A 7,627-nucleotide genomic window follows, 5' to 3' on the forward strand; every position below is an offset into this window, starting at 1 on the left:
TCTTCTTTGAAAATTTTCTCCGCAATCGTGTGGACCTGTAGGTCCTTACTGCCAATCTTCTTGCATGCCTTCACGTAGCAACTGCGGGTTGCCCGTCGATCACCTCTGACGACCCCTATTCCATTCGGAGTGGGGAACTTCATACACAAGTGTTCCACCGATACTATGGCCTTGAGGTCCTCCAGTGCCGGCCTCCCGAGTATGATGTTGTGTGCGCAGGTGAGTCTTACCACGATGAACTCCATATCCAGCTTGCGAATGTTGGGGCTCATGCCTATTTCCACGGGCAGGGTCACCGACCCTTCTGTTTCCACCGAATCCCCAGTAAACCCAGAGAGTGGAGTTCGTACCTCTTTGAGCTGGCTTCTAGGTAGTCCTAACTTGGTGAAAGCATCATAGTACATCACATTAACCGAGCTTCCCGTGTCGACCAAGATGCGATGTACGACCATGTCATTGATATCCATCTTGATCACAAGTGCATCGCGATGGGGTAAGGGGCCCTCGGGGAGGTCCTCGTCAGAGAAAGTGATGGCCTCCCGCCTCTGCTTCTTTCCTTTGGGAAGACTTACCACTTCTCCCACGTACAGCTGTCTGCTCCACTTCTTCCTCTCTGTGGGTGTGTCGCCCCCCGCAGGTCCACCATAGATAAAGTGTATGGTGTGCTTCTTTTGTTGCCTGGGCGCCACCTCGGTTTCCTTTTCGCTATCATCCTGCTCAAATATTTGGTCATGTTCTCTTTTCTTGGCGTTCGAGGTGGATGGCTCGGCGCCATCCTCCTTCCTCCAGACATTTTTTGGTGGATTTTTTGATGGATCGCGCTGCGGCTGTTGCTGCTGCTTGGATCGCTTGACGAAATGCCGGAAGTAGCCCTGCTGGATGATTTCTTCTACTTGTCTCTTCAGTACGTTACATTCATCAGTGTCGTGCCCGGGTTGCCTATGGAACCTGCAGTACTTTGCTTGCTCTCCTTTTGGGGAGACCTTCATGCACTCTGGTGGGAACTCGACTATTCCCATCTCCTCAGCCTGTTTTAGGATGACGCTGACGGGATGGGTAAGAGGAGTTAGGTTACGCAGGGGAACCAGGCGAGGCCGTTCATAGTCCCGGCCTTTCCCTGCGGCCGGGTGGTTCGAACGCGGTGCTTGGCTGGACGGACCAGCTTTCCCAAGTTTCCCGTTTTTCCTGCCGTCCTCCTCATCTTTCTTTTTCCTGTCGACGTCCTCTGCCCCGGCATAGCGGCTAGCCGTCCTCATTAAATCTTCGTAAGAACGGGGGTGGTGGGCGTTCAGCTGTTTGTGAAAATACCCCGATCTCAAGGCGTGGATGAATATCGGGATCGCCGCCTTGGAGTCGAAGTCGTAGACATTATTGACTTCCTTTTTCCACTTGGTCAGGAAGTCTTTGAGGCTCTCGCCTCTATCTTGCTTTACCACACAGAGGTGAGAGAACGGTTTCTTACGTTGTATGCTACTCGAGAAGTACGTTAGGAAGCTTTTGGACAACTCTCCAAAGTTTTGGATCGACCCGTCCGGGATGGTGTTGAACCAATCTTGGGTCGTTCCATCCAGGGTGGACAAAAATGCTCGGCACATGATGGCGTCCCCTGCCCCAATCATTACCATAGCGGCCTTGTACCTAGTCATGTGGACACATGGGTCCGTGGCTCCCGTGTACGCCTTGATGGCGGGTAACCTGAAGTCCCTCGGCAGAGGTACATCCATGATACTTGGGGAGAATGGTGCTGCCATTCGTACCTCGGGTTCCGGCGACTGCTCCCGTGCCTCCACCCTTCTTGCTAGCTCCTCGATCCTTCTTTGCAGCGTTTCGACTAGGGCCGACTCGTCAGGGTGCCGGCGCGGGGCCGGATACCGCTCCTCCATGTGTGGGGCTAGTTCATCGGCGCGCCGTCCATTTGAGTGTCGACGCGGAGCTGGTTCCTCGACGTTTCGTCCCTCTAGGTGTTGGTGTGGAACTCGCTCACCAACGCGTCGTTCGCCCGCTGAGTGCCGACGCGGAGCCGGCTCATCGACGCGTCGCTCCACCGAGTGCCGACGCGGGGCCGGTTCATCGAAGCGTCGCTCATCCAAGTGTCGACGTGGGGCCGACTCGTCATCGTGCCGGCGCGGGGCCGGCCCACGAGACTCGCCCATCCTTTCTGTGGGCGATCTTTTAGCTTCTCTTTCCTCGTGTCGGCGAGGGCCTCTAGCGGAAGACCCCTCGGCACGCGATTCCGGCCTTTGCCGAGCGGGCGCCCCATGTCCCAACCGTTCTAAGGCAGAGCGGGAGGGCCTAGGTTGCCGTACGGCCGATCCGCTTCTTTGGGTGCCCTCTCCCGGGCCCCCAGTCCTAGTGCGACGCCCTGCGTCCCTCGCGGCACGGGTTGCGTCCTGGGCATCCACTCTCCGTGGGGATTCTACCTCTATTTCCCGAGGCCGCGGCGGGGGCACTTGGCCTTGCAGTCCCACCGCCACTTGGTTTAGTGCCGTCGTCACTGCTTGCTGAATGGTTGCCTGGAGGCTCATGACTTGGTTCGCTCCTCCATTGTGGGGTTGGTCTCGGAGGTCTCCTCCATTGTTGAGTTGGTCTCGAAGGTCTCCTCCATTGTTGAGTTGATCTCGAAGGTCCCCGGGCCTCCCGTTGTTGAGTTGTTCTCGGAGGTCCCCTCCGCGATTGTTGGTGAGTAGGTCACGGAGGTCACCTGAGGCGTTGCCATTATTCATGTTGCGAGAACCGTGGGAGCTGCGGGACGCCATTCTTTCAAGCTTGCCGTTGAAAGAGAAAAAGAGTTGTGTTGTAGCCTGCTTGAGTATTGGACTCAGGCTCTCAATGAAAGCACCAATGAAGGTAATAACGTTACCGGTAATAATAATATAATAATGCTATAAGAGAGTAACAATAGTTGTATTGCTTTTTGTCTTAGTATCGAAAGTACAGTGTCCCTTGCTAGCTGAGGGGAGCCCCATTTATACTTAGAGTCCTAACGGTAACAACATGGGATATAAATGGGGAGCCTAGCCTTTAACTCTCTCTCATCAATGGGGACTTCAATGCTGGCTTCAATGGTAGTAAAGCGGCACCTGTTGGAATTCCTGACCGTTGGAGTTCTGCCCGTTGGGTTCCCATGTGATGCTGAGTCAATGCCCATTTGTGATCCGGGTCGGGTGCCAGCCCTATTATCCTGTCAGGTTGATTGACAAAAAACCATGGCCAAGTCTAGATTTTTCGTATTTCATTGGTTCAAGCAACAATCTATATCCCATGTGCCCAATTTCAACAACGTTTTCAAAATCAGTACCAAAAAAATTTGTTGGATTTCTTTATGAGTATAATGCCTAATGGATGGTAGGTATACTAGGTTGACTAAATGGATTGGTCCAAGAAAACAATTGGATCAAAGAAGCTCAAGAGGGAGGCTCAATACGAGACAACATAGGAGTTTCGATAGGTAAATTATGTCCTGGAAACGTGTTCACCATGAATGGTGAACACAGATCCAAACGATGTCGTTTTTGCGGGAAAAAAAAATTAGTTAATGTGCTCTTAACGGCGTGCGTTTGTTCAGATTATGAATTTTCTGTTATGAGATTATAAATGTACTATAAATTCATAATCTCATAACAGAAAATTCATAATCGCATAAAAGAAAAACATTTATTAAATTATGAATTTTCTGTTATGAGATTATGAATTTACAGTTATGTAATTATGAATTTTCTGTAAATTCATAATCTCATAACAGAAAATTCATAATTTCATAACAGAAAATTCATAATTTCATAACAGAAAATTCATAATCGCATACCAGAAAATTCATAATCTCATAACAAAAAATTTCATAATTTCATAACAGAAAATACATAATCTCATAAAAGAAAATTCATAATTTCATAACTGCACATTCATAAATCCATGCCTGCACATTCATAATTTATGAATGTTGAAGAAACTTGCGCGAAGAGGAAGTGAAATCGCGAAATGTGAAAATGAAGAAGAAAAGTCGCGCGATTAATTAAGAGGAAAAAAAAAATTACGGTGCACCATTACCGTTGGAACCTTGTTCACCACCCATGGTGAACACGGTTCCATGGCATAACGATTGGTTTCGCGAATTAGGCTTATTATTCCTAATGTATCAAGGATTGGGCTTATCTTATATTGGATCCTTCACTTTTAATATAACTAGGACTCCCAATATGAGGCAGTCTAGAATTCTTATTCCTTATAGGGCTCTAGGCCCATGTTAGGAATAATTGTAAGATTTTGATGAGCTAAAATGTAATTTGAAAAATATTTAGTATCCCCCATTTTATTTTAAAGTCTAGTAATTTTAAAGTTATTTGATTCAAGCAAGTTTACACACGAATTTTGAACAAGGAAGTAATAAAAAATTGTTCGTGCCAAGAAAAAGGAGAGAAATATAAAATACCTGGATTTTATTTTTATTGGAACAAATATGGCATGAGAATTATTTTTGGAATAACAAATTTTGTAGAAGAAGTGCCCAAGTGAAACTCAACTCAACTCAAATAGTGGAAGAAGTGGTAGTAAAGGAGCTCAAGTTCAATGTTCAAATCCTAGAAGCAACAATTTATTGGAGTAGCAAGGTTGATAGCAAAGGAAGTAGAAGTAGAAGTAGAAGAGATGGTAGCTCAATTGGAAGTTTATTGTTCGAATCCCAGATGTAACGATTTATTGGAGTAGCAAGGTTGGTAACAAAGGAAGTAGAAGTATAAGAGATAGTAGCTCAAGTGGAAGTTCATTGTTCAAATCCTAGAAGCAATAATTTATTGAGCAAATACCAATTTTAGTTACACAAGTATTAGTAAAATGACAGTTTTGGTCCACGTGTTTAATTCATACCAATTTTCATCCACGATTATTGTTTTAGTACCAATTTGAGTAAATATCCAAAATGGTCCCTCGACTATAGCTAAATTCACAAATTAGTCCTCGACTTTCAATTTCAACCAATTAAGTCCTTAACTTTGCAATTTTAACACGATTTAGTCCTCCGTCTATTTAACCGTTTGTTGATCGTGATCTTCGAACACTTTGTGGTGCATTTATGCATACCTAATGGTATATGCTGCACTGACCGCACGAGAAGACATGTTCTCACAGGAACCTGACTATATATATGTGTGTGTATATATATATATATATATATATATATATATATATATATATATATATATATATATATATATATATTGTACTCAACGCATTAGAGTGGGTTACTTAGCAATTTTCGCTAACAATTGTAATACCTTAATGTTTTCAGGTGCTAGTCAGCCCGAGAGCGCGTAGTGGAGCTGGTTTAGACTAGATTTATCTTTACTCTAGCTTTGCTGTTATGGCCTGTGTGCCCTTGTTCTTTGACTTGTGGTTAATAGTTGTTTGTTAAGCCTGTGTATCTAGATAGAAGTTCTAAATGAGGCATATCACCCCTTTAATTTGTTAGCTTCCGCTGGAATTCCTTATGTCAATGGATAGTTGTTATCTTTATTTCCTGAGTTAAACTGCTTTATCGTTGTTAAGTTTTGGGGGTGTTACAAGCTCCAGCAAAGAAGAAAAAGAAATAACCTTCTCCAGCTCCAGCCACTGAGAGCCATGATTTTCCTGGACCATCTGCTGCTCCAGTTATCTCATCTGATTCACCAGTCTACGTATTTCTCACCTCAGAGACTACTGCAAGATGGGATGTCACGTCAAAGAGAAATATTCTAGGCGAGAGGAACATCGATGTGGCTCAATTTAATGCCAAGTCTCAGATTGTGTCCCAATTAGAGAGAATTCATCTGGTCAAGTCAGTCACAGGAATGAAACCTTACTCTCCTGCCCTAGTAAAGGGGTTCTGTGCCAACCTTCTTCCCTCTATGAACCAGATGGCTCACCAAATTTTGAAAGGGCATGGGTGAGATATTGTTGGTTCATATTTAGTGCATCAAGGATCAACCTGCGTTTAGGAATTGAAGATGAACAAGACATTGAGAATGGATACATCTACAACAATGTTATGACCAAGAGACTGAATAGTGGAGCACAATCCTACTGGCCCACTGAAATAGGAAGCTTATCTGCAATGGATCTGACCTCAAAATTTTTCATTCTTCATAAACTTGCTTTTACAAACTAGCTGGTAGGTGAACACAAGGGGGAACTGAATTTGGAAATAGCTGAGCTGATTTATAATGTTGGGAATGGAATCTCTGTTGACTTAGGAAGGATTCATATTCAATCAGATCATCAGTTTCCTGGAAAACAAGGATGTCAAAGTTAAGTTGTCGTACCCCTCTATCATCCATCAAATCCTTACTTCTCAAAACCCTAACCAGTTGCTGCTTCCAAATGAGCTCATGGTTGTACCCAAGCTGAGAAAGATTGATCAAAGGCTTCTTGGACATCACATATTGTTGATATCATGCCAGAACTTGGCTCTCTTAACCTTTCATCTGTAGGCTGTCAGTTTGGTTATGGTCCTTATGTTTGTTTGAAATTTTATAAAACAACTATAGTGCCTTAACCTTAAAAAGAAAGGGGGAGATTGTTGGAATAAAAAGTTTTCATTTAAAAGCTACCTTCCCTATATTGTTTTTTGTTACGGTCACTCTAAGTTGTTCAGGACCTTGTTCTAGGTTAGGTTGTCATTTATAAGTGTAAAGAGCTGAGTCAGGTTTAGTCATATGGGTTAGTTCAGAAGACTGAAGACTCTTGAAGCCTCAGAAGGTGCAGATAGTTCAGGACATTGATCTAGGCAGTTATTCGAAGATAGGACTCAACGATCTACTATACATAGACAATGTGTCTTCTCCACTCAGACTCACGAGTTTTAATACATTCTCCATAATAACGGCTCTAGATATCTGAGTGAGAAATCGATTGAGGTGTTTTAGTTGATCAACTTGAGAAAATAATTTGACTCTCAAGATGAAATTGATGATTGAAGATACCGGGCCGAAACCACAAGAATACTCGGGAGAGTTAGAGTTGAGGGGGAGCCTTAACATCTGATGCTTGATGTTGCTTAGACTATCTCTTCAAGAATCCTTCGAGACTTACCGATTGGCTGCTGTCTACCTAAGGCTCAAGGATTTCGCTCATAACACTGTATTGTATACCTGATCTGTTATGAATGAAGAGTTGGGTATTGCTTCTTGTAGTGCCCCCAGACGTAGGAACGTATATTCTGAACTGGGTTAACAAGTCTCTTGTCTTGATCTGTTACGTTTCTTTACTTATTGGTTAGAACTAGTTATTGAACTAAATCTAATAGGTTGAACATCGAAGATTTACAACTGTCTACAAATAAATTACGTATTCCTATTAATTTCAATAAGCCGTCATCTACTAGAGAAAATGGAGGGAAGATTGATTAAGGGAATATGGCATTCAAGCCGGCGAAAGACGTTCTATCTATAGTTAGAAAGATAAACTTGTATAGTTAGTCACCATGTACTTTCGACTAACATAGTATCGCAATTGTAATTTTGCATATTCTCTTAACCTAGGATTATCGATTTACTTTCTTGCAAACTAAATAGCGGATTGATTAACTCAAATTCTCGATCAGACAGTCATTCAGATAGATAAACAGATATAGCGAAAAGCGGAAGACTAAGACAAA

The sequence above is a fragment of the Ipomoea nil genome, unplaced genomic scaffold, assembly GCF_001879475.1.
Source record: "Ipomoea nil cultivar Tokyo-kokei standard unplaced genomic scaffold, Asagao_1.1 scaffold2779, whole genome shotgun sequence".
NCBI classification, from domain to species: Eukaryota; Viridiplantae; Streptophyta; class Magnoliopsida; order Solanales; family Convolvulaceae; genus Ipomoea; species Ipomoea nil.